This window comes from Ziziphus jujuba, chromosome 1 (genome assembly GCF_031755915.1).
Source record: "Ziziphus jujuba cultivar Dongzao chromosome 1, ASM3175591v1".
NCBI lineage: Eukaryota > Viridiplantae > Streptophyta > Magnoliopsida > Rosales > Rhamnaceae > Ziziphus > Ziziphus jujuba.
The window spans coordinates 37,257,613-37,283,075 of record NC_083379.1 but is presented as its reverse complement, the minus strand read 5'-3'; the positions used below and the strand labels follow the sequence as shown (position 1 = coordinate 37,283,075).

General features: G+C 36.7%; 1 pseudogene; it reads left to right on the top strand.

Annotated features, from left to right (window-relative positions):
* Positions 1-21,612, top strand: LOC107435185 ((-)-germacrene D synthase-like; annotated as a pseudogene).
* Positions 21,613-25,463: the final 3,851 nt, after the last annotated feature.

Genomic DNA, 25,463 nt, shown 5'->3' with positions numbered 1-25,463 from the left:
TTAATATACTTGCCCAAAAAAAAGAAAAAAGAAAAATCTACATATCCAATTTCTATTACTTTCATATTACCGAAATAAATGGTAGTTCAAGTTCCATCAACCATTCCAATTCCAAATGCTGCTGCCAATGTATCCGATGTGAATCGCCGTTCTGCCAATTTTCATCCAAGCATTTGGGGTGACCATTTTCTGTCATATGCTACTTCTGACTCTAAGGTAAAAAAAAAAAGAAAAGAAAAAAAAATGTTACTTATTAATTAATGTTATTTCTTGTGCTTCTGTTTTCTTTAATACAAAAATAGTCTCGAGTTTATTTTTTTTTGGGGCTTTCTGTAGGAAATAGAAAAAGAAATGGAAAAGGTTCAGAAGTTGAAGGAACAAGTGAAGAAGATGGTAGTGGTTCCCGTCAATAATCCTTTGGAAAAGCTCGAATTGATTAATGCTATTCAGCGCTTAGGCGTGGCTTACCATTTTGAAAGCGAGATTGAAGAAATTTTGCAGCAAATCAACACTCTTAGTTACAACTATGGTGACCATGAAAATGATTTTGACCTTTACACTGTTGCTCTCTGCTTTCGGTTGCTTAGACAACAAGGTTATAATAGTCCCTGTAGATATATTCAGCAAGTTCAAGGTTGTGGAAGGGAAATTTAAGGAATCCCTTGTTGATGATGTTCGAGGAATGCAAAGTTTATACGAAGCTACACACCTTAGGGTTCATGGAGAAAATATACTAGACGAAGCTCTTGCCTTTACTACCACCCATCTTGAGCGTGTAGCATCCAATTTGAGCCACCCTCTTTCACATGAAGTTGCTCGTGCCTGGAATCGGCCTATCCGAAGAGGCTTACCTAGGCTAGAGGCAAGGTATTACATGTCCATCTACCCCCAAGACCCTTCACACAATGAGGTTCTTCTAACTTTCGCCAAGTTAGATTTCAACTTTCTTCAGCAAGTGCACAAGAAGGAAGTAAGTGATATTGCAAGGTATTTTCAGATTTGATAAAGTCGTAAGCTTGTGTATATATTGGATTTCAACTTTTTTTCAGCAAGTGCACAAGAAGGAACTAAGTGATATTGCAAGGTATTATCAGATTTGACAAAGTTGTAAGCTTTTGTGTGTGTGTGTGTGTGTGTGTAAAGCTTGTCACAGTAGGTGAGATTGCCCGGTACTTGGTGGGCGTTTACATTCTATTAACAGTAATAAGATCATCCTATTCCCTATAATATAATATAGACATCCACAAAAACAACTTTAACCAATATAGAAAAATTATATATACATAAATATAACATGATAGTTGAAAATGATCAAATTTTTTTTTTGATTGTGATTTAGGTGGTGGAAGGAGTTGGAATTTGCAAAGAAGCTACCTTTTGCATGAGATAGAGTGATTTGAGTGTTACTTTTGGATTCTGGGTGTTTATTTTGAGCCTCAATATTACTTTGAAAGGAGGATGCTGACTAAAGTCATTGCAATGACCTCTGTTATTGACGATATCTATGATGTGTACGGCACACTTGAAGAGGTAGAGCTCTTTACTGAAGCTATGGAAAGGTTTGAATTCTCATTTTCTATGACCATAAATAATTAACGTAATTAGTATATATTTGGTAAAACATGTTATTTAATATAAGTGCCTTATTTTATTTTCAGGTGGGACATTTTTATGGTTGGTCAACTTCCAGCCTACATGCAGTTTGGTTACCAGGCACTCTTGGACGTTTATATTGAAATTGAAGAGGAAATGACCAAACTTGGAAAATCATATCGCGTTGACTATGCTAAACAAGCAGTAAGAACCTCCTTAAAAAAATGCATCTTGTTCTCTTCCCCTAAACCCAAGGAGAGAAATAAGGCAAAATCATTATATTGAGTTCGTTACATCAATATATAAACTATAATTGGTCCACCTTTTTACAAACTTGACCTTTTAATTATTTAGAAAAAATGGTGCTTGTCCCAAAAATTATAAGCACCATAGTAATAATTAAAACACCAAACGACTATATAAAAACAAATAATTATAAATAAAACCAGTTATAAATATGAACAAGTCCTAATATTACAAAATAATTTGCGTTGGTGGTTTTATTTTTATTTTTTCTTCAGATGATATATCAAGTAAGAGCTTACTTCGAAGAGGCCAAATGGTTTCACAAGAAACACATACCAACAATGGAGGAAGATACACTACGTTAAAATAGTAAATTAGCGATACTAATTACGTGATGCTACCAAAAAAAAAAAAAAAAAGCGTATGTGAAATTAAAACTGCGATACTGAAGATAAAATGTCAGCTAAAATACCAAAAATATACGGCACTTTTAAAAAACGTAGAAGATAAAGCATCGTTTAATAACAAAAATAAGTGACGCTCTTTTTGGGTATTGTTGGATTGATGATTAAAAACATTAGACAACACTTTTATAAACAAAGCGTTGGTAAAAATAATTAATGTTGGGTGAAGCTTGTGTAATGAAAGCATCGGCTATTATACATGTTTTATTTAATTTTAGAAGTGTGAAGAAAAATAACTATGTAACACCCCGTCCCAAATCACACCGGAATCTGTGCACGTTGACCGAGGTTGACCATTGATTGAGTGGGTCAAAAGTTGACTTTTTGTCCCAGATGGAAATTTCTAGTTGACCAAGGTACCATGGTTAAGTGCATGATGCCCCGAGTTCGTAGACTAGTAGCACATCAAGAACGGAGTTGCGGTTTGAAAGTTATGGGCAAAACAAGTCGAGGTGCAAACAGTCCAAAAAGTGCTGGGAGTTGACTTTTTCTTGTTGTATAATTTTGTTTTGACTCTTATATGGTTGTAAAGTACTCTTTGATGCGAGTTCATTGACTAGCGGCACGCTTAAATTGGACATATGGTTAAAAAGTTATGGATGTTTGAAGTTCACCGGATACCATAATATTTTATTATATCTGGCTTAAGTGCATAGTAACGCCATGTGTCATCACCTGATTGGTCCATGTGGATGAACAATGTCACCCACGGTGGCTTTTATTTGGCAAAAATGCCAGGGAGGAGAGAGAAAGAGAGAGAGAGAGAGAGAAAGCCGACAGGTCGCCGGAATTGTCCAATTTTCCAGCCGACCCTTGCTACACTCGCTGGCCAGACGGGAGCGCCTTCCCATTTTCGGCCAAACCCTGAAATTTCACGACCGACGGTGGTCGGATGCGCCGGGATCGAGGCAGCGAAGCTTGGCGGCGATTTTTCCCTCCACCGTCGGCCACCGCCGTTTGCCCAGTTTCTGGCCATTTTCAGGCCACACACGCCAGCCACCGCTCACCACCTCCTCAATTCCGGCCTACCCACCAAATTTCACGGCCACGGGACGTCCGACGCGCCAAGATCGGAGCGTTTTTCGGCGAGGCGCCGAAAATCTTCAAACCCCAATTTCTCCGCCGTCCGGCCTCTGTTTGCCTCACCGCCGGTCCCGTTGGAATCCTCTCCCCTCGATCAACAGAACCGCCAAAAATCTCAGCCAACGGCCACCACACGTGCCGCCGCCAACGACGGTTGCCGATGACCGCTGCGGCTCGCCGGAAGTCACTGTTCCGACGAGTACCCAGTTGCACCGTCGGTCCTTGTCCACTGATTCCGACCTCCTGAATCCAAATCCGGCATCCTTTTCCACCAATTTGCGACGGTTTGGGAGAATTAAGGCGTCGAATCCCGAAAGCTTTCCGGCGAGATTCCGGCCACCTCGGGTCCGATCTCCGAAAAGTAAGACCGAATCCGTGATCCCCATCACTCAAGCTTCGATTCGGTATATTACTCGTAATTTTTAGTTGTCGTTTGTGTTCGCTCCCCAGGTACCCATTTGGGAGTTACCCGATTAAAATATTAATATATTTGGTTGGTGTACTGTGGATGTTTTAGGTGCGCGTGCAAATAGTGAAGTTGATCCTGCCGAGGATCTTAGCTGATATACGCGCTTAAGGTGAGTGACCCACCTTTAAAAATATTTTAGGACAATTAATTATGTTTAATTGGTATTTGAATTATGCTTATGTGGTGCGATTTAATTATGATTTTATTGTGATTTAATATATTTATTATGCATGAGCAAGGTATTTTCAGTAATAAATTGTGCGTGGTTTTAAATATTATTTTTGGGCATAATTGGTTTAAATATTTTATAAAAGTATTTGCTTAAAGTGGTGGTTTAATTTTTATAATTATGCCCACGGTATTTTAATTGTTGAACCTCATATTACGAGAAAAATTATTGTTTTATTGGTTATCGATGTTTTCGTACCGGATTGTTAAATGAAAATATGTGGGATGGTAAATGTGAAAATTGCAATATTTCCCACGGTAATTTTGGAAAACGATACGGTTGATTTAATAATTATTTTTAGACGCATTCATACAGTATTGGTGCGCTGGTGTATGTATATGTGGTTTAGCGCGCAAGTATTATGTCTCCCGTGAGTTGCCATTGGACCATGGGCAGGCAAGTTTGATATTGGCCACAGCAGCCCCCCTCCTTGGCCAGGATGACGGTTTCAGCAGCGGTACTGTCGGGACGCCGAAGTGCCGTTTGCAAGTTTCTCTCTTTAATCTCCCCGCCAGTCGGTGCTCAGGACGCTGGGTATCGGAGGGCATCATTGGTATATGGTGTGGCGCGTCAAGTGTAAATTTTCAGACAAAATTTCAAACCCCAAAAATGTTCAAAAATTATTTATTATAATTTAGTACGTTTTAATTATATTTGGGGTATTTATTTATTATTGTTTATTAAATTGTTTGATCCATTGGTTTTCGGAAAATACGAATATCGGGTTTTGTGAAAATGTTTTAAAAAGGGAACATTTCCAACGGAGTGATTAGTGAGAGTTTTGAGGGAAATTATTATTTCCAACTGCTATTATTTATTTACCTATTAATTGTTGGTATTAATTCAATTCCCCTATTTGTTCTATTATTAGTATTACTATTAAAAGTGTTCAGTAGCTGGGGTCACTCATTGAGATGATTAGAATCTCATGTTTTTAAGTTCCGTTCCCTTAGGTGCAAGGAGTGGTAGACGTTCTTCCGGGGCGAACCAATTCTCCGCCGCTATCGTGTTTCGAGAAGTACTTTTGTACTCGTTCATTTCAGTTGTATTATTTCTTTCATCTTTGTTGTATTTTCTGTTGATTAGCACTTCATGAAGCTCTGTATACTATTTGGACACTTATGTCCTATTTATGCACTGGGCTGCTGTTATTGTTGTGAAGTGCTGTAAATTTGTGGAATCAATTTGTAGTTTTGCGGGAGGAATAAGGGGATGAATATAGAAGTGTGTTTTCAGTGCAAGTAATTTTTGGTAAGTCCTACCCTTAGGGGAGGTGCTGCTGGATTTTCCATTGGAAGGTTCGGTGGTATTTCCCTGGGATCAGGGCTTGTATAGGGTTCCGGGGAGGAATTCTGGGTGGGTCCTGACAGTTGGTATCAGAGCATAGGTTCTTGTAATCCTAAAGGACTGTGCATTGTTGTACAGCCATCTGTAAATTTCTCTCTTTTGTAATCGTGCTTAAGTGTCTTTGTTTCTAAACTCTTGTTTGTTTCCTCAGAATTTGCTACGATGCATAGGCGGGACGCACGTAGTACTCGGGAACACTTAGCTGAGAGTTCCGGGAGTCAATCGAGCCTTAGGCAACTTGTCTCTCGACTAACTTGAGCCTTAGGAGGTTCAAGCTCCAGTAACCGATCCGTGGATCAAGCTCGACGCTTGGGAGCCGTGAACTTCAATGGTAGCCAAGGCCCAGCTGCAGCCATAAATTGGCTATCCAACATAGAGAAAATCCTGGAAGAGGGGATGCAGTGCCCCGACGAGGATATGGTGAGAATCTCTGGTTTCTTGCTAGAAGGAGACGCCCGGAAGTGGTGGCAAGTAGAAAAGACTCGCAGAAGGCATACGTGGGATCAGTTTAAGGTTGCCTTCTCTACTGAGTATTGTCCTTCTGCCTACCGTGAGGCAAGAAGGAGAGTGTTCGAGGAACTGCGACAGGGGAACATGATAGTGTCCGAGTACGAGAGAAGATTTTGAGAACTATCCGAATTCTGCATGCACATGATTCCCGACGATCATGCGAAGAAGGTGAGGTTCATAGACGGCTTGAATAAAAACATCGCTCTCAACATTGCTGGATCAGTACACCCCACCTGTCAGTCCGCTAGGGATGCAGCGTTGGAGCTAGAGAGACAGGTGGAGATGCGCAAACCCTCGAGGCGCAGATCATTCGAAGGTTTATACAGTGGAGCACCTAGCCAGGGAGCGTCCAAGAAGAGCCATAGGTCAGGATCATCGGGTAGTGGTGGACCGAGCCTACGAGGCAGATTTCAGCGGAGAGGCAGTTATCGTATGCCCCAGTCAGCTCGCCATTCGATCAGTGGGGATACAAGCTCGTATCAGCAATCACACTTTGGTTCTCCGCGGATTTGTCCAATTTGTAGGAGGAAGCATTCTGGGCCGTGTCAGATGGATGGTTTATGTTTTTAGTATGGGCAGCCAGGCCACATAAGGAGGGAGTGCCCTTATGGTAGTGGCAGTGTGCTAGGGGCAGGTCGTCGAGCACAGCATACTGGTGTATTTCCGGGTCAGAGTTCCCAGGGGAGTCAGGTAGTAGGAGCTTCTTCGAGATCAGCCCAACCGTCTACAGGATCGAGTCGAGGTAGAAGAAGGAAACCCCAGTAGACAGGTCAAGGTCGGGTGTTTGCTATGACGCAGCAAGAAGCCAGGACTACGCCTGACATTGTCACAGGTACCTTGAATATTTTTGGTAATGACGCACGTGTGCTTATAAACCCGGGAGCAACACATTCGTTTATCTCAAGAGAATTTGTCGTTCGGGTTGGTATGACCCTACTCCTTTAGAATGTCTGCTAGAAATAGCCACTCCTACAGGAGAATCCTTATGGCCTAGCCAGTTAATCAAGGAGTGTTTCTTCTGCATCGAAGATCAAGTGATGGAAGCGGACTTGATCCTGTTGGATCTATCCGGACTTGATGTAATCTTGGGTATGGATTGGTTGGCAAGGAACCATGAGTCCGTAGATTTCTTTAGCAAAGAAGTTACATTCAGGAGGCTAGGGTTGCCAGAAGTGGTATTCCGTGGGGAAGTTGGAAGGCCCTTGCCGAGGTTGATATCTACCCTTACCGCCAAGAAGTTATTGAATAAGGGTTGCCAAGGGTATTTGGCTCATGTGATAGATACACGAGTAAGTGGGGTCAGGTTGGAAGACATGCCCGTTGTGCGGGATTTTCCGGATGTGTTTCCTGAGGAGTTACCAGGATTGCCTCCGGAAAGGGAAGTCGACTTTCCCATTGAATTAATTCCAGGTACTGTGCCTATTTCTCTACCGCCGTATCGGATGGCTCCAGCAGAGCTAAGGGAGCTAAAGGTCCAATTGCAAGATTTGGTAGATAAAGGGTTTATTAGACCAAGCATATTGCCGTGGGGAGCTCCAGTTTTGTTTGTGAAGAAGAAGGATGGTAGTCTAAGACTGTGCATCGACTACCGGCAGCTTAAGAAGGTAACCATCCCTAATCGCTATCCGTTGCCAAGGATAGATGATCTATTTGACCAACTCCAAGGTGCCAAGGTGTTTTCCAAGATCAACTTGAGGTCTAGGTACCATCAGTTAAGGATCCGAGAGTCGGACATTCCTAAGACTGCCTTTAGGATGAGGTATGGGCATTATGAATTCCTAGTGATGTCGTTCGGACTCACCAATGCCCTAGCAGCTTTTATGGATTTGATGAATAGGGTGTTTCGTCCGTACTTGAATCGTTTTGTCATTGTATTTATATATGACATTTTGATCTATTCAAGGAGCCAAGAAGAGCACGTGAGGCATTTGAAGAGAGTGCTCCAAACTCTAAGGCAGCATCAGCTATATGCTAAGTTCGACAAGTGTGAATTCTGGTTGAATCAAATGGGTTTTCTCTGACATATCGTGTCAGTCGAAGGCATCTATGTGGACCCCGACAAGGTGAAGGCAGTGTTGAGTTGGGAACGCCCTACCACTATGAGGGAAGTATGAAGTTTTCTTGGATTAGCGGGATACTACTGTCGTTTTATAGAAGGGTTTTCGAAAATTGCTGGACCGCTTCATAATTTAACTCGAAAGAAGATTGAATTTAGTTGGACGGACATGTGTGAACAGAGTTTTCAGGAATTGAAGCAAAGGTTAACATCCACGCCTGTCTTAACTTTACCTAATGGGAATGAAGGTTTTGAAGTCTATTGTGATGCATCCCATCAAGGGTTGGGTTGCGTGCTAATGCAGAATCAAAGGGTGGTAGCGTACGCATCACGGCAATTGAAGCAGCACGAACAGAATTACCCTACGCATGACTTAGAATTGGCGGCGGTAGTCTTTGCTCTAAAGAAGTGGAGACACTACTTGTATGGGGCCACATGCCAAATTTATACTGACCACAAAAGCCTCAAGTATATTTTAACTCAGAAGGAGTTAAATATGAGGCAAAGGAGATGGATGGAGTTATTGAAGGATTATGACTGTGTGATTGATTCTCACCCAGGCAAGGCGAATGTAGTGATAGATGCTTTGAGTAGGAAGGCTATCAGATCTCTTGCTCACATCCAAGCCATCCAACTACCTCTCATGGTGGAGTTGAAGAAGATGGGGGTGTTAATGCATATGCATCCTTCGGGAGTTCTTATGGCTAGTTTTCAGGTGCGACCGATGTTGGTGGATCGTATATTGGAGACTCAAATGGAAGATCCTAAATTGAGAACGATTAAGGGAAAGGTACAAGAAGGTCTTGATCCGGAGTTTTCCATAAGGAGGGATGGAGCCCTCATATATAAAGGACAACTTTGCGTTCCTGATGTCCCAGAACTCAAGAAGGAGATTTTAGAAGAGGCGCATAGCTCGATGTATGCAATGCATCCTGGAAGTACCAAAATGTACCGAACGCTTGTTAAGTATTATTGGTGGATTGGCATGAAGAGAGAAGTGGCAGATTTTGTATCAAAGTGCTTAATTTGTCAACAAGTAAAGGAAGAAAGACAGAAGCCTTAGGGACTACTCCAATCCTTACCTATTCCCGTGTGGAAGTGGGAAGAACTCAACATGGACTTCGTATTCAAGCTTCCTCCCACACCTAGAAGGTACGACGACATTTGGGTAATCATCGATCGTCTTATCAAGTCGGCACACTTCTTACCAGTATGAGAACGTTTTTCACCCGAGAAGTTAGCCCAGTTGTTCGTGCAAGGTATTGTAAGTCTTCATGGAGTACCGTTAGCCATCGTCTCCGATCGAGATTCGCGTTTTACTTCACGATTATAGCGGAAGTTGGTTGATACACTAGGAGCAAGACTTAACTACAGCACCTCTTTTCACCCACAATCTGATGGACAAGCTGAGCGCACAATTCAGACATTAGAAGACATGCTAAGGTCTTGTGTTATGTAATTTCGCGGTAGCTGGGATGAACAATTGCCATTGATAGAATTTGTCTACAACAACAGTTATCAGGCGAGTATTGGGATGTCCCCGTATGAAGCTTCATATGGGAGGCAGTGTCGGACACCTTTGTGTTGGAGTGAGGTAGGAGAAGAAAGACTCCTTGCAACGAATAATGCGGTTGGATCTGAGTATTTAAGGATGACCTTGGACAAGGTGAAGATCATTAAAGACCGATTGAAGGTTGCCCAAGATCGACAGAAGAGTTACGCCGATGTTCGTAGGAAGGATTTGGAATTTGAAGTAGGAGATTGGGTATTCCTAAAGTTATCTCCATGGAAAGGAGTAGTACGCTTTGGTCGACGAGGTAAGTTGGGTCCTCGTTATATTGGACCTTACAAGATTATGGAGAGGATTGGTCCTGTGGCTTATAGGTTGGCATTACCGAAAGAGCTAGCCCGAGTGCACAACGTGTTTCATGTTTCGATGGTACGGAAGTATATTGCAGACCCCTCACACGTACTCGACTCCTGACATAGAATTAAGGGAAGATCTTTCGTATGTAGAGCAGCCAGTGCAGATTTTGGATCCTGAGGAGCGGGTGCTACATAACAAGACTATTCCTCTAGTTAAAGTCTTATGGCGGAACCATTTAGTCGAGGAAGCAACGTGGGAGCCCGAAGAGCAGATGCGTGATCAGTACCCTTATCTGTTCCAGTGACGTGCGGAATTTCAAGGACGAAATTCTTATGAGGGGGGGAGGTTGTAACACCCCGTCCCAAATCACACCGGAATCCGTGCACGTTGACCGAGGTTGATCGTTGACCGAGTGGGTCAAAAGTTGACTTTTTATCCCAGTTGGAATTTCTAGTTGACCAGGGTACCGTGGCGAAGTGCATGATGCCCCGAGTTCGTAGACTAGTAGCACGTCCAAAACGGAGCTACGGTTTGAAAGTTATGGGCAAAACAAGTCGAGGTGCAAACAGTCCAAAAGGTGCCGGAGTTGACTTTTTCTTGTTGTATAATTTTGTTTTGACTCTTATATGGTTGTAAAGTACTCGTTGATACGAGTTCATAGACTAGCGGCATGCTTAAATTGGACATCTGGTTAAAAAGTTATGGATGTTTGAAGATCGTCGGATACTGTAATATTTTATTATATCTGGCTTAAGTGCACAGTAATGCCACATGTCATCACCTGATTGGTCCACGTAGCTTAAATTGGACATCTGGTTAAAAAATTATTGTTTTATTGGTTATCGATGTTTTCGTACCAGATTGTTAAATGAAAATATGTGGGATGGTAAATGTAAAAATTGTTATATTTCCCACGGTAATTTTGGAAAACGATACGATTGATTTAATAATTATTTTTAGACGCATTCATACAGTATTGGTGTGCTGGTGTATGTATATGTGGTTTAGCGCGCAAGTATTATGTCTCCCGTGAGTTGCCATTGGACCATGGGCAGGCAAGTTTGATATTGGCCACAGCTGCCCCCCTCCTTGGCCGGGATGGCGGTTTCAGCAGCAGTACTGTTGAGACACTGAAGTGCCGTTTGCAAGTTTTTCTCTTTAATCTCCCCGCCAGTCGGTGCTCAGGACGCTGCGTATCGGAGGGCATCACCGGTATATGGTGTGGTGCGTCAAGTGTAAATTTTCAGACAAAATTTCAAACCCCAAAAATGTTCAAAAATTATTTATTATAATTTAGTACGTTTTAATTATATTTGGGGTATTTATTTATTATTGTTTATTAAATTGTTTGATCCTTTGGTTTTCGGGAAATACGAATATCGGGTTTTATGAAAATGTTTTAAAAAGGGAACATTTCCAACGGAGTGATTAGTGAGAGTTTTGAGGGAAATTATTATTTCCAACTGCTATTATTTATTTACCTATTAATTGTTGGTATTAATTCAATTCCCCTGTTTGTTCTATTATTAGTATTACTATTAAAAGTGTTCAGTAGCTAGGGTCACTCATTGAGATGATTAGCATCTTACGTTTTTAAGTTCCGTTCCCTTAGGTGCAAGGAGTGGTAGACGTTCTTCCGGGGCGAACCAATTCTCCGCCGCTATCGTGTTTCGAGAAGTACTTTTGTACTTGTTCATTTCAGTTGTATTATTTCTTTCATCTTTGTTGTATTTTCTGTTGATTAGCACTTCATGAAGCTCTGTATACTATTTGGACACTTATGTTTTATTTATGCACTGGGGTGCTGTTATTGTTGTGAAGTGCTATAAATATGTGGAATCAATTTGTAGTTTTGCGGGAGGAATAAGGGGATGAATATAGAAGTGTGTTTTCAGTGCAGGTAATTTTTGGTAAGTCCTACCCTTAGGGGAGGTGCTGCCGGATTTTCTGTTGGAAGGTTCGGTGGTATTTCCCTGGGATCAGGGCTTGTCTAGGATTCAAAGAAGGAATTCTAGGCGGGTCCTGACAACTATCTTAAAGAAGCATATAATATATATTTTTTATTTTATTTATAAATTTTAACATTCTCTTGAATTTTATATTTTAGAATTAATGTATCTAAATATTGAAAATCAATAAGTCAACATTGCCAAAAAAAAAAAAAAGACAAGAAAAGGAAGACATAGGCAACAATTTTAATGCCAAAGCGTCGCTTATGATATTGACCCAAAAAACAAAATTGTAAATTTTTACTTCATAAAGCTAATTAGTACATTACACTGTAGTATCAAGATCTTCATAAACTATGTTTAATTTTTTAAATGCAGAAATTAAATGAATATAAAATTTTTTATTCTATAAAATAGATCAAAATGACAGTAGCAGTTTACCTAATGGACACACTGCTACTGTTAGGTTTTCACAAGCCTAATATGTACCTTACTAATTCACTAACTACTTATTTCCTAATTTCTCTCTCTCTCTCTCTCTCTCTCTGCATATATATTAATAAAATTTGAAAAAAAATTAAAATTAAAATTAAAAAAAAAGGCAAGTAGGTGACGCTTTCCTTCATAAAAGTGTCGCCTAATTGTGCCTTTATTTATTTATTTTTGCAATTTTTATTATTTTTTTTGTTTGCAGTTTTAACTTAATTAATTTTTTCAATATTAACCAACTTGTTTGATAAATTGAGGAGCTTAACTTTTTTCTTTTTGTATAAAATTTCAAAGCAGTAGGCGATGCTTTTATCATCAATAGCGTCGCCTAAAGTTTTGATATTAAAAAATTTAGAAGTTTTTTAATTTTACAAGCAAAGAAGTTAAAAATGCAAAAATAAAGTTAAAAATGCAAACACAACAATAAGTTAACATTGCAAAAAATTCTTAAAAAAAAAAACGAAGATAAAGGTGACACAATTATTGCCAAAAGCATTGTCTATGACATTGAAAAAATTAAAAAAAATTATAAATTTTTACTTCATAAAGCTAATTAGTAAATTACATTGTATTACCAAGATCTTCACATATTATATTTAACCTTTTAAACAAAGAAATTGAATCAACATAAATTTTTTTGTTCTGCAAAATAGATAGTAAAGTGAAAGCAACAGTCTGCTTAATGGACACACTGCTATCCTCAGGTTTTCACAAGCGTGATATTCATAGATATATGAAGCCTTGATCGCTGTAGCCTATATACCTTACTAATTCACTAACCACTTATCACCCATTTTATATATATATATATATATATATATATATTTACATAATTATGTGCATATACATTAATAAAACATGGAAAAAAATTAAAATTATAAAAAAGGCAAATAGGCAATGCTTGCCTTTAAAAAGCATCACCTAATTGTGTCTCTATTTTTTCTTTGCAATGTTTTTTTTTTTGGTTTGCAATTTTAACTTAATTAATTTTGCAATATTAAGCAACTTGTTTAATAAATTGAGGAGCTTAATTTTTTTTTTTTTAAATTTCAAAGCATTAGGCGACGCTTTTATCATCAAAAGCGTCGTGTAATGTTTTGATATTAAAAAAATTTTGACATTCTTAAATCTAACAAATAGTTAAGTTAAAAATGCAAACACAACAATAAGTCAACATTGCAAAAAATTATTAAAAAAAAAAAAGTAAGTAAGAGGCAACATTTTTAATGCCAAAAGCGTCGCTTATGACATTGAAAAAGTTAAAAAAACAATTTTAAATTTAATTTATAAAGCTTATTATTATATTATACTGCATTACTAAGATATTCACACATTATGTTTAATCTTTTAAATGCAGAAATTGAATTAACATAAAATTTTTTATTCTATAAAACATATTAAAGTGACAGCAACAGTCTATCTAATGGACACACTGCTGTCCTGAGGTTTTCACAAGCTTAATAGCTATAAATATATCAAGGTTTAATATTCGTAGTATATGAACCTTGCTAATTCACTAACCGCATATTCCCCAATATATATATATATATATGTATATATATGTTTACATAATTATATGCATATATATTAATAAAACTTGAAAAAAAATAAAATTAAAAAAAAGGCAAATAGGCGACGCTTTCCTTCATAAAAGTGTCGCCCAATTGTGTCTTTATTTATTTATTTTTTTGCAATGTTTATTAATTTTTTTGTTTGCAATTTCAACTTAATTAATTTTTCCAATATTAACCAACTTGTTTGATAAATTGAGGAGCTTAACTTTTTTTTTTTTGGGAAAAATTTCAAAGCATTAGGTGATGCTTTTATCATTAGTAGTGTTGCCTAAAGTTTTGATATTAAAAAAATTTAGAAGTTCTTAAATTTAATAAGAAAATAATTTAAAAATGCAAATATAACAATAAGTCAACACCGTGAAAAATTGTTAAAAAGAAAGAAGAAAAATGTGAGGCATTTATTGCCAAAAGCATGGTCTATGACATTGAAAAAATAAAAAATAAAAAATTGTAATTTTTTACTTCATAAAACTAATCAATATATTACACTGTATTATCAAGATCTTCATACACTATATTTAACATTTTAAACAAAGAAATTGAATCAAAATAAAATTTTTTATTCTGTAAAACAGATAACAAAGTGACAACAACATTTTATTTAATGGACACATTGCTGTATTCAAGTTTTCGCAAGCCTGATATCCATAGATATATGGAGCCTCAATTGCTATGGCCTATGTATCTTCCTAATTTACTAACCATTTATCTCCAAGTTTTATATATATATATATATATATTTATTTACATAATTATATGCATATATATTAATAAAATATGAATAAAATTAAAATTAAAAAAAAGGTAAATAGGCAACGCTTTCCTTCATAAAAGCATCGCCTTATTGTGTCTCTATTTTTTTGTTTGCAATGTTTATTATTTTTTTGTTTGCAATTTTATCTTAATTAATTTTGCAATATTAAGCAACTTGTTTAATAAATTGACAAGCTTAATTATTTTTTGTTTTTTTAAATTTCAAAGCATTAGACGACGCTTTTAAATTTTAAAATATTGGATAATTACTCAAAAATAATGAGAGCAGTCATCAATCATCTCAAGGTTCATGGATTATATAGTTGGACATAACGTAGGACAGAACTAGTTAGTAAAAATATATAGTTGGCACTTAATATTATTAAATTAAATTTTCAATAATATTGGAAATTAGTGATGGAATTTGGTGTAGGTTTATGTTGTTGTACCCTAGAGCACAATCATTCAAGGTGTTAGTCAAGAATGATTGTTGTTGGTTCTTGGTTCTTGGTTGTTGATTTTGTTTTTTTTTTTTTTTGGGTTTGTTTAGGTTTTGTTTCTGGTTTTAATGGAGGTTTAGGGTTCTTGAGAAGGTTGTTAGCTTTTAGGAAGAAGAAGAAACAAAAAATGTAGTAGTTGAGAGAGAGAGAGCCAAAAATGTTGTTTTTCATAATCTGTTTTTGAATATTTTCTTTCTCAACGTTTTTCATTACAATTTTCATACTTTTAAATACATCAAAAAGACAATAAGGCATGCTGCCATATTGAGCAATAAATACAAAAGCATTAAAAGTAACCAACCAAGCCAAACTACCTCAACTAACTCTAATCAATGTGCTGGGCATGCAAGAAACCTTCTTTAATGGGCAGTTCAGCTTGTCTAAGGCATTTGAATTTGAAACCCAGCTCCATTTGACTTGAAAATTGGAGTGAAGCCTTTTTGAATATTAAACTATGTTCTAGCCAAAAACCAGATAAAACAAAGTCCATTTACCCATTCAAAAATAATCAAACCCGAGGCAGTTTTGCCCAGTTTTCTGGGCAACAACACTGCACAAGGGTCAGATTGTTTTGGGCTTAACTCAGCCTTCCCAGCTCCAAATTGGGCCATTCTTTTTTCTGCTTCTTCCTCTGCATATCTAGTTTATCATATCCAAAATTCAGGTCCAAATCCCAAACCTAATTCAAACAGCATCCAAGGAAGTGGACTTATGTTGATGGAAATACAATTCCAGCAACTAGACAAAAATTGCCTTAAGCTAGATAATGAGCTTAGGGCATTACAAAAAGGATATTGTTCTTAAACATTACAAGATAAAATAAAATGCATAAACATAAATAATGTTTGGTCTTTGATGTTGCAAAACAAAGAGTGCAAGTGTAACCGAACTACCTTGCACATTGTGGCAAGATCACCACATTTCAACACTCCTCCTTGGTGTTCTTGCTTGAAATATTTAGAAGCTTCCTCAAGGTCTCAAATCTTGCTTTTGGAAGTGGCTTGGTGAAGAAATCTGCAAGATTATCTTCGGTCTTGATATATTCCAAGCTTACTTCTCCATTTTCTTCAAACTCCCTCAAAGAGTGATACTTCACCGGTATGTGTTTTGTCCTTCCATGTTGAACGGGGTTCTTGGCTATTGATATGGCTGAAGTGTTATCACATTTGATGATGGTTGAACCCTCTTGAGGATAACCAAGGTCCTCCAATAATTTCCTAAGCCAAATGCATTGATTTGCACATGAAGAGCGAGCAATGTACTCGGCTTCGACGGTGCTTTGAGCGGTTGTTGCTTGCTTCTTTGCATTCCATGAGAATGGTCTACTACCAAGTGAGAAAAGATACCCCGAAGTGCTCTTCATATCATCCAAGAATCTAGCCCAGTCACTATCCGAGTAGGCCATTAATCTCATAACATCTTGCCTATCATACCAAACTCCAAAGTCTTGTGTTCCTTTTAAGTATCTAAGAATTCTTTTGGCACCTAAAAAATGGTTTTGGGATGGTGCTTGCATATATCTAGACAAAACACATGTGGCATGCATAATATCCGGTCTTGATGAACATACATAGAGCAAACTTCCTATCATGCTTCTATATAGGGTCGGGTTTACCTTTGGTGTGCCATCCTCCTTCTTGTATTTGTCTCCTTGGCTCATTGGTGTTGACATTGGCTTGCATTCATCAAGGTTGAACTTTTTCAAAAGATCTATGATGTATTTCTCTTGAGATATGAAAATACCCCTAGAGCATTGCATCACTTCCACTCTAAGGAAGTAATTCATTTCACCAAGGCTTGACATGTCAAACTCCTTTTCAAGTTCATTTTTCAAAACTTCCACATTCTTTTCATTTTCACCCGTGACCAACAAATCATCCACATAGAGTGAGATAACAATCATGCCTTCTTCATTCCTTATGTATAGTGTTGGCTCATTTGGACTCCTCCTAAAGCCTTGGTAGGTCAAGTATCCATCAATCTTGCAATACCAAGCCCTAGGTGCTTTAACCCGTAAAATGCCTTGTGTAGATGGTAGACTTTGTCCTCATGTCCTTGAACAATGAAGCCCTCGGGTTGCTTGACATAAACCTCCTCTTGAAGCACACCATTCAAGAAAGCCGACTTTACATCAAGGTGGTACACCTTCCATGACATTGAGGCCGAGATAGATAGGATGAGCCTTATGGTCTCCATTCTTGCAACCGTTGCAAACGTCTCTCCATAATCTACACCCGCTTGTTGTGCATAGCCTTTTGCCACAAGTCTTGCCTTGTGCTTGCATATTGTTCCATTCCGGTTGAACTTGGTCCTAAAGATCCACTTTACACCAATTGGTTTCTTGTTTTTAGGTTTAGAAACCAAAGACCAAGTTTCATTCTTTTCTATCATATTCATTTCGGTTTGCATGGCCTCCATCCACTCTTTATTTTGCATAGCTTCTTGAGCATTGGTAGGATCACTCAAGGCAACATTGCACCTTTCATATATTTCAAGCAATGGCCTTTCTCCTCTAACACCATCTCCAATCTCCAATTCGGCTCCAATGGTCTCAAGTGCATCCTCCTCATCATCTTCATTTTCTTCATTGTCATTGTCATTGGTTTCTTCTTCTCCATCATCCAACCGAGCATTATCTTCATGGACAAGAAACTCCTCCTTTGTCCAATCCCAAACAGCATCTTCATCAATCCTCACATCCCTTGTTACCACAAGTTTCTTGGTTTCCAAGTTGAAAACCCTAAAACCTTTGGTAACCTCACTAAAGCCGACCAAGATGCCCACATTTGCCCTTTTGTCAAGCTTGTCTCTCATGTGTGGATGAACATGGAGAAAACAAACACTTCCAAAGATTTTTATGTTGTCCAAAGATGGTTTTTCTCCATACCATATCTCATAGGGTGTCTTGGACTCATTGGCTTTGGTGTATGCTCGGTTTTGGATGTAGCTAGCCGTGTATATGGCTTCGGCCCAAAACTTCTTTGGCATGTTCTTCTCATGTATCATGCACCTTGCCATCTCCATCAAGGTCCTATTTTTCCTCTCACAAACACCATTTTGTTGTGGTGTGTATGGTGTTGTGAATTGATGCACCATTCCATTTTCTTTGCAAAAATCCTCCATAGCCAAGCTTGTATATTCTCCACCATTGTCGGTTCTCAAGCACTTCATCTTTGCATTGCTTTGGGTTTCCACCATCTTCTTGAATTCCATGAACTTCTCAAGCACTTGTGACTTGGTTGTTAGAAAATATACCCAACACATCCTTGAGTAGTCATCAATGAAGGTTAGGAAGTACTTACATCCTCCAATTGATGGCAAACTCATTGGTCCACACACATCCGAATGGACTAGCTCAAGCTTCTCCTTAGCTCTCCATGAACAGGCTTTAGGGAATGGAAGCCGTGTGGATTTCCCTAGTTGGCATACACCACATAGGCTTTTCATCTCCTCAATCTTTGGCATGTCCTTCACAATGGCATTGGTGTTTTTCATGGCACCATAGCTAGAATGCCCAAGCCTTTTATGCCAAAGTTGAGAAATGGACTCCACTTTGGTTTTTAAGGCTTGTTCATTCTTAACTAGGTCCAATCTATAGCTTTTGTCCTTCAATGGTACCTTAAACAGCTCATTACCACAAGCATCATATATGATACATACATCTTTTGCAAAATTTAAAGCAAAGCCTCTTTCTACCAATTGTGCTACACTAAGCAAGTTTTCACACAAACTAGGAACATATAGCACATCTTTTATAATTTTGGTACCTTCCTTGGTGTTCAAGCACACATCTCCTTTGCCTTCTACTTTCATGAACCGGCCATCACCAATCTTCACTTTGGTTTTGTAGTTTCGGTCAAGCTCCATAAAGCCATCCTTTTGGAAACTCATGTGGTGTGAGCAACCACTATCCACAAGCCAACCGAGACCACTACTTGTGGCTTTAAGGCATGTGGCCACAAATAGGTTCTCGGCTTCTTCATTAACCACATTGGCTTGTTGTCTCCTTTGCTTGCATACTTTGGCAATGTGGCATTTTCCTCCACATCTTTCACAAGATGCATCCGGCCTCCAAAAACACTTGGATGGTGGATGTTCAAGCTTCTTGTAATGAGGGCAAGGTGGATGCCCTCCTCGGTTTTGATGGCTTTGTTGTTGATTCCATCCACCTTTTGTTGTTGTTTGTGTTGCTGTTGGTTGTAAAACCGGTTTGGTTGGTGTTGTTGCTCTTCCTTCCTTTATTCTTCTTTTTGTTGCCGTGGCTACCATAGAATGCACTCTCTATGATCTCCTCCTTTCTAATGGCTCTCCTTTGTTCGGTTGCTTGAAGAGCATTGATGAGCTCACTCAAGGTTATTTCACTAAGATTTCTAGATTCTTCAAGGGAGGAAATCTTAGCTTCAAACCTTTCGGGTAAGCTCACCAATACTTTCTCTACTACCCTTTGATCGGTCAATTACTCACCAAGGACCCGAATTTGATTTACCACTTTGAGCATCCTTTCCATGAAATCCTTGACAAGCTCATTCTCCTTCATCTTCAACGTCTCAAACTCTCTTCTTAGGTTTAAAACTTGCATTTGCCGAGTTCTAGTATTTCCATGGAACTCCTCTTGAAGCTTTATCCAAACCTCTCTAGCACTTGTGTATGACATTATCCTTGTAAAAATGGAATCACTCATGGAGAAGTGCAAGGCAGTGAGGGCCTTGAACCCCTTGGCAACTTCGGCCTCATGTGCATTTCTTTGTGCTTGGGTTGCATTAGCTCTCAACTCTTCCACTACATAACCTTCTTCTATGACTTCCCATAAACCAAAGGCTTGAAGGTAAGCTTTCATTTTTATACTCCAAATGGAATAATTTTGGCCTTCAAACTTAGGTGGTGTTGGGGTTGCAAAGGATTGTGAAGCCATTTGAAAAAATGGTTTTTGAAAAGTTTTGAAAAATGGACACAAGAACAAGCTCTCGGGTGGTGGTGTTTTGGTGAGTTTCAACTAGTCTTTTCGGGAGGTTTTGGTTTCTGTTGGAAGGCTTTAGGTGGGGGATCCTCTTACAAATAAAATGGTCTAGGTTGAAAGCTCACAAGGTCCTAAGAAATTACACTATGCTCTGATACCATGATGGAATTTGATGTAGGTTTATGTTGTTGTACCCTAGAGCACAATCATTCAAGGTGTTAGTCAAGAATGATTGTTGTTGGTTCTTGGTTCTTGGTTCTTGATTTTGTTTTTTTTTTTTTTTGGTTTTTTTAGGTTTTGTTTTTGGTTTTAATGGAGGTTTAGGGTTCTTGAGAAGGTTGTTAGCTTTTGGGAAGAAGAAGAAACCAAAAATGTAGTAGTTGAGAGAGAGAGAGCCAAAAATGTTGTTTTTCAAAATCTGTTTTTGAATATTTTCTTTCTCAATGTTCTTCATTACAATTTTCATACTTTTAAATACATCAAAAAGACAATAAGGCATGCTGCCATATTGAGCAATAAATACAAAAGCATTAAAAGTAACCAACTAAGCCAAACTACCTCAATTAACTCTAATCAATGTGCTGGGCATGCAAGAAACCTTCTTTAATGGGCAGTTCAGCTTGTCTAAGGCATTTGAATTTGAAAACCAGCTCCATTTGACTTGAAAATTGGAGGGAAGCATTTTTGAATATTAAACTATGTTCTAGCCAAAAACCAGATAAAACAAAGTCCATTTACCCATTCAAAAATAATCAAACCTGAGGCCGTTTTGCCCAGTTTTCTAGGCAACAACACTGCACAAGGGTCAGATTGTTTTGGGCTTAACTCAGCCTTCCCAGCTCCAAATTGGGCCATTCTTTTTTCTGCTTCTTCCTCTGCATATCTAGTTTATCATATCCAAAATTCAGGTCCAAATCCCAAACCTACTTCAAACGGTATCCAAGGAAGTGGATTTATGTTGCTGGAAATACAATTCCAGCAACTAGACAAAAAAGGCCTTAAGCTAGATAATGAGCTTAGGGCATTACAAAAAGGATATTGTTCTTAAACATTACAAGATAAAATAAAATGCATAAACATAAATAATATTTGGTCTTTGATGTTGCAAAACAAAGAGTGCAAGTGTAACCGAACTACCTTGCACGTTGTGGCAAGATCACCACATTTCAACAATTAGTTTCAATTTTTTTAATGATTAATAACACATAATTAATTATTATGTTAATTAGTTTGAACAAAAGAGAGGATACGTGGCATCAGTTGTTGAATGCCACGTGAAGCATCGTCGGATGTCAGAGGAAGAGGTTTATGAGTTGTTTACGAAAGAAGTCGTGAATGCTAGGAAGGACATAAACGAAGAGTTGCTGAGACATACTGAAATGCCAACGACAATACTGATGCGGCCGTTTAATTTTGCAAGAGTCATGGACGTGCTTTACGAGGAGGAAGATAACTTCACACGTGCTGGACAGGCTCTTAAGGACTCTGTCACTTCCTTGCTTATTGATCCAATTCCAAATGAATAATTCGGTGTATGCAGAAAAATTGGCTACATGCATATGCACAAATAAGTGCATATATATTATATATATATAATGAACCGCACAATGTTTTTTTATTTTTTTATTTTTTATTACTATTGAGTTTGCTCCTATTTTTGTCGTAAAGTAATAAATATTTAGAAAAATCTAAAAATATCTTAATTGTGGAATATTTTTCCCTATTCTGTTTGGGTATGGAAAACGAAATGTATTTTTTGAATTGACTGTCACATGTATAGCTTATAAAAAATGCTAGATTTATCAAAATTTATATATCAAATGATATAAAGATTATTTGATTTATTTTTTATGAATGTGACACATATCTTATATTTAAAAATATTAATAACTTATTAGTATTTAAACTAATTTAAAATTTAAAACTTTAATTAATCACCATTTATCTTATAATTTTAATTCAAAGTAAAATATAAACGTAAAAGTCTTAATTAAAATATTGAAAATCTTAATAAAATAAAATTTCTAATTTTTTAAGTGGTGGTACAGTTCCCTTGGCGTTGCATATGGAAATATAGAAACACATCTTTGAAATTGTTTTAAAGCCCAAATTATCGAAAGCAGTTTCATTTATACCTAATAATAGCTATTCAATAATGCTACAATCATCAAACTTGTCAATATCATTTAGTAAATAAAGTTTGGTATGCAAATTGAACAGCCCTAATAATAGTATATTATCTATTTTCCAACATCAAACAATGATATTTTTGTCAAATAAAATTCTCTTAACTGATACACTTCTTACACGCTCAACTATGCAGTTGTAAATTTGAGACAAAAACTCTCCCTTTCTTTTACATTTAAATTGTCCTTTTGATTAAAAAAAAAAAATGCTTTCTATTTTCCGGTCATCCAAATATTTTTGGTTATGCAAGGGGTTAGTCCTAAACAAATGCCAATAAATTATAGGCTATATCAATTATTTTCGTGTGAATGTTAACAGCATATGAAGTGCTAGTTTATAAAATTGTAAATATAACCAATTTCAATAATTTGCTTACAACTACAATTTAAGATTACCCATTTCACCAGTCTCCATTGGTACACGAGTGTAATGGTAAAGGTGTCTATAGTTCAAATTTTCCACTTCCAACTCATATTTTTTTGGTGAATAAACTCCCAACTCATATAGGAAATAATGGCTTTGCCACTATACATTTCCCACGGACTACAAAAATACTCATAAAAATTGTGGTCATAATAAATTTGACTATTAGCTAGCTTGTCTACACGTGGACCTTTATATATATATATATATATATATATATAGAGTATGGTTACGATATGGACGGTCTACATATAAACGGTCAGTATGCGGATCAGCACCAAAATCAGTGTTTAAAAAAAAAAAATATATCAGTTTTGCTGTTACATATACACAACAAAATCAATATTTTTTTTTAAAAAATATTGGTATTGATGCTGATCCGTATACGGACCGTTCGCACCGTAATCTCGCTCTGTGTATATATATATTGGAACTAAGAGCAAACCTTTATATATTTATGAAGTGTTCCCTGCACGTGAAATCTTTATCTTAAAACTAAAAAAGGAAACAGTAGTGAAAGAACAGCATAAACGTTGTAGATAGCAAAATGATCCCCGAAAAAACATATGTATATACATATATATTAGTGACATTTTATTATTATAGATGGTAACTTAAAACATAAAAATGACAATTCCTTTATCTTGATTTCCTTCTATTTTGTCCATGTGACATTTTGGGTGGAGGGTTTTTCGAACACCTTTTATTTTTTTATTTATTTGTATTTATCATTATTTTTTTTCCGGTTGCTGTACTAAAAAAGATGGATTCTGTGGAACATTTCACACCCTGAAGATCCGACATCTTTTTTTTTTTTTTTTTTTTTTTGGCTCTGGATAAAGGGTTTTATACCAACCAAAAAAACCCGAAGGTTACATCCTTCAGAAGGAGTTGGCTATCCGAAATCTTTGTTTTTTTGTTTTCGTTTTTCTTGGCTGATGTAAGAGGTTAATATTATTGAGTTTAAAGCTGACAATATTCTCACAGGTTAATATTATTGAGTTTAAAGCTGAAATTCACCAAAAAGACAAATTGAAATTGCACATGTTAAAATTGAAATTCAGATCAAGGCTAAATCACACATGTGAAATTCACCAAAAAGACAAATTGCACATGTTAAAATTGAGACGTTGACCAGCAAATTGACAAAAGCGCAATGGGAGAAGATAAAGCTGGTATGGTCAGCTGGATCATCACAATAAAATGACAAAATTACATTTAAAACATATATATATATATATATATATTTTTTTTTGGAAAGTCCTGGTTCCATTAAATATTTCTTTACAATTCTACACAATATTATTATTATTTTTTTTTCAAAATACCTTCGATCTTCTTATCTACATTTTAAAACCTTTTAGTCTTTCAACTTTTTCTTCTTCAACTTCCCTATCATCCACCAACTGTAGGAGACAGGACTGCCAACAAGATGCTGTAGGCATCATGACAAACTCAACAACAGCTGCCACTGGCCCTCCGATTGGGATAAAATTAGATGATGTCTAGATCATCTATTTTTATTTGTTGTTTTTACAAATTTTTAACACATAATAAAAATTAAATCGTATAAATAATTTTAAAATCATAGAAATCAATTTTTACCATATAAAAAAAAATTTGTCCAGAAATGGTGATAACGTTTTTTTTTTTTTAAAAAAATTGAATCATCTATATATATTTGTTAAAATTAAAAAAAAAAAAAAAGTGAAAAAGCCACCACTCGGGGTATGGCTGGCTGGAATCTGTAGTTAGCCTGGCATAGTTGCCTCACAAAATGCTAATGAAGGAGAAGATACTTTGGTAAACTTAGTTAGATGAAAAATGTATATAATTTTTTTAGAACTGTGAAAAATACTACTTTTTATTTTTTCAGTAATATAAGTTGAGGTGGTCGATTTAAAATAATATATAGTAGAATCAGTCAATTTTTTTTTCCTATTTCTTTCCAGGGGAAATAAACACCTCACTTGTCTGTCACTTTCATTTTCAAATACTCTAAGAAGGCAAAAAACTAAAAAATAAAAAATAAAAAATAAAAGTAAAAATTCCATTTGTTTAATGACGGCCATAAGTAAATCTATCGTCCACTAATTCTCTTTTTTTTTTTTTCATTTTTTTTTCCTGAAGAAAACATTGTGAACCTCCATAAATACCGGGCAAATGAAATAGATTTGCCAACTCATTAAGTTTTAGAAGTTATAAAAAAAAAAAAAGTATAAAAAAGAAATTAAAGTTAACTTCCCATAAAGAAATTAAAGTTAACTTCCCATCAACTTTTGAGATAAATGAAAATGTAATTTGGTATCAAGTTAGAGATATGAGAGATTTGGGTTCAAAGTTTAATAATTTTACTTAAAAAACTAAACTCAACAATTATATTTAAAAAAAATATAGCTCGACATCCAAAAAAGAAACGGGAAAAAAGTATAAAAGAAATTGAAAGTAGCAAATGAAATAAATTTACCAACCCACTACATTTTAGAAGTTGTCAAAGAAATTGTATAAAAAAGAAATTGAAGTTAACTTCCCATCAATTTTTTGGAATAAATACCAATATAATTTGGTATCAGAGTTACTCAATAATTTTATTTAAAAAAAAAATTAAACTCAACAAGTCTACCAAAAAATATATATATAACTCAATGTCCAAAAAAGAAGCAGAGAAAAAGTATAAAAGAAATTGAAAGCAGCATATGGAATAGGTTTACCAACTCACTAAGTTTTAAAAGTAGTAAGAGAAAAAGTATAGAAAAGAAACTAAAGT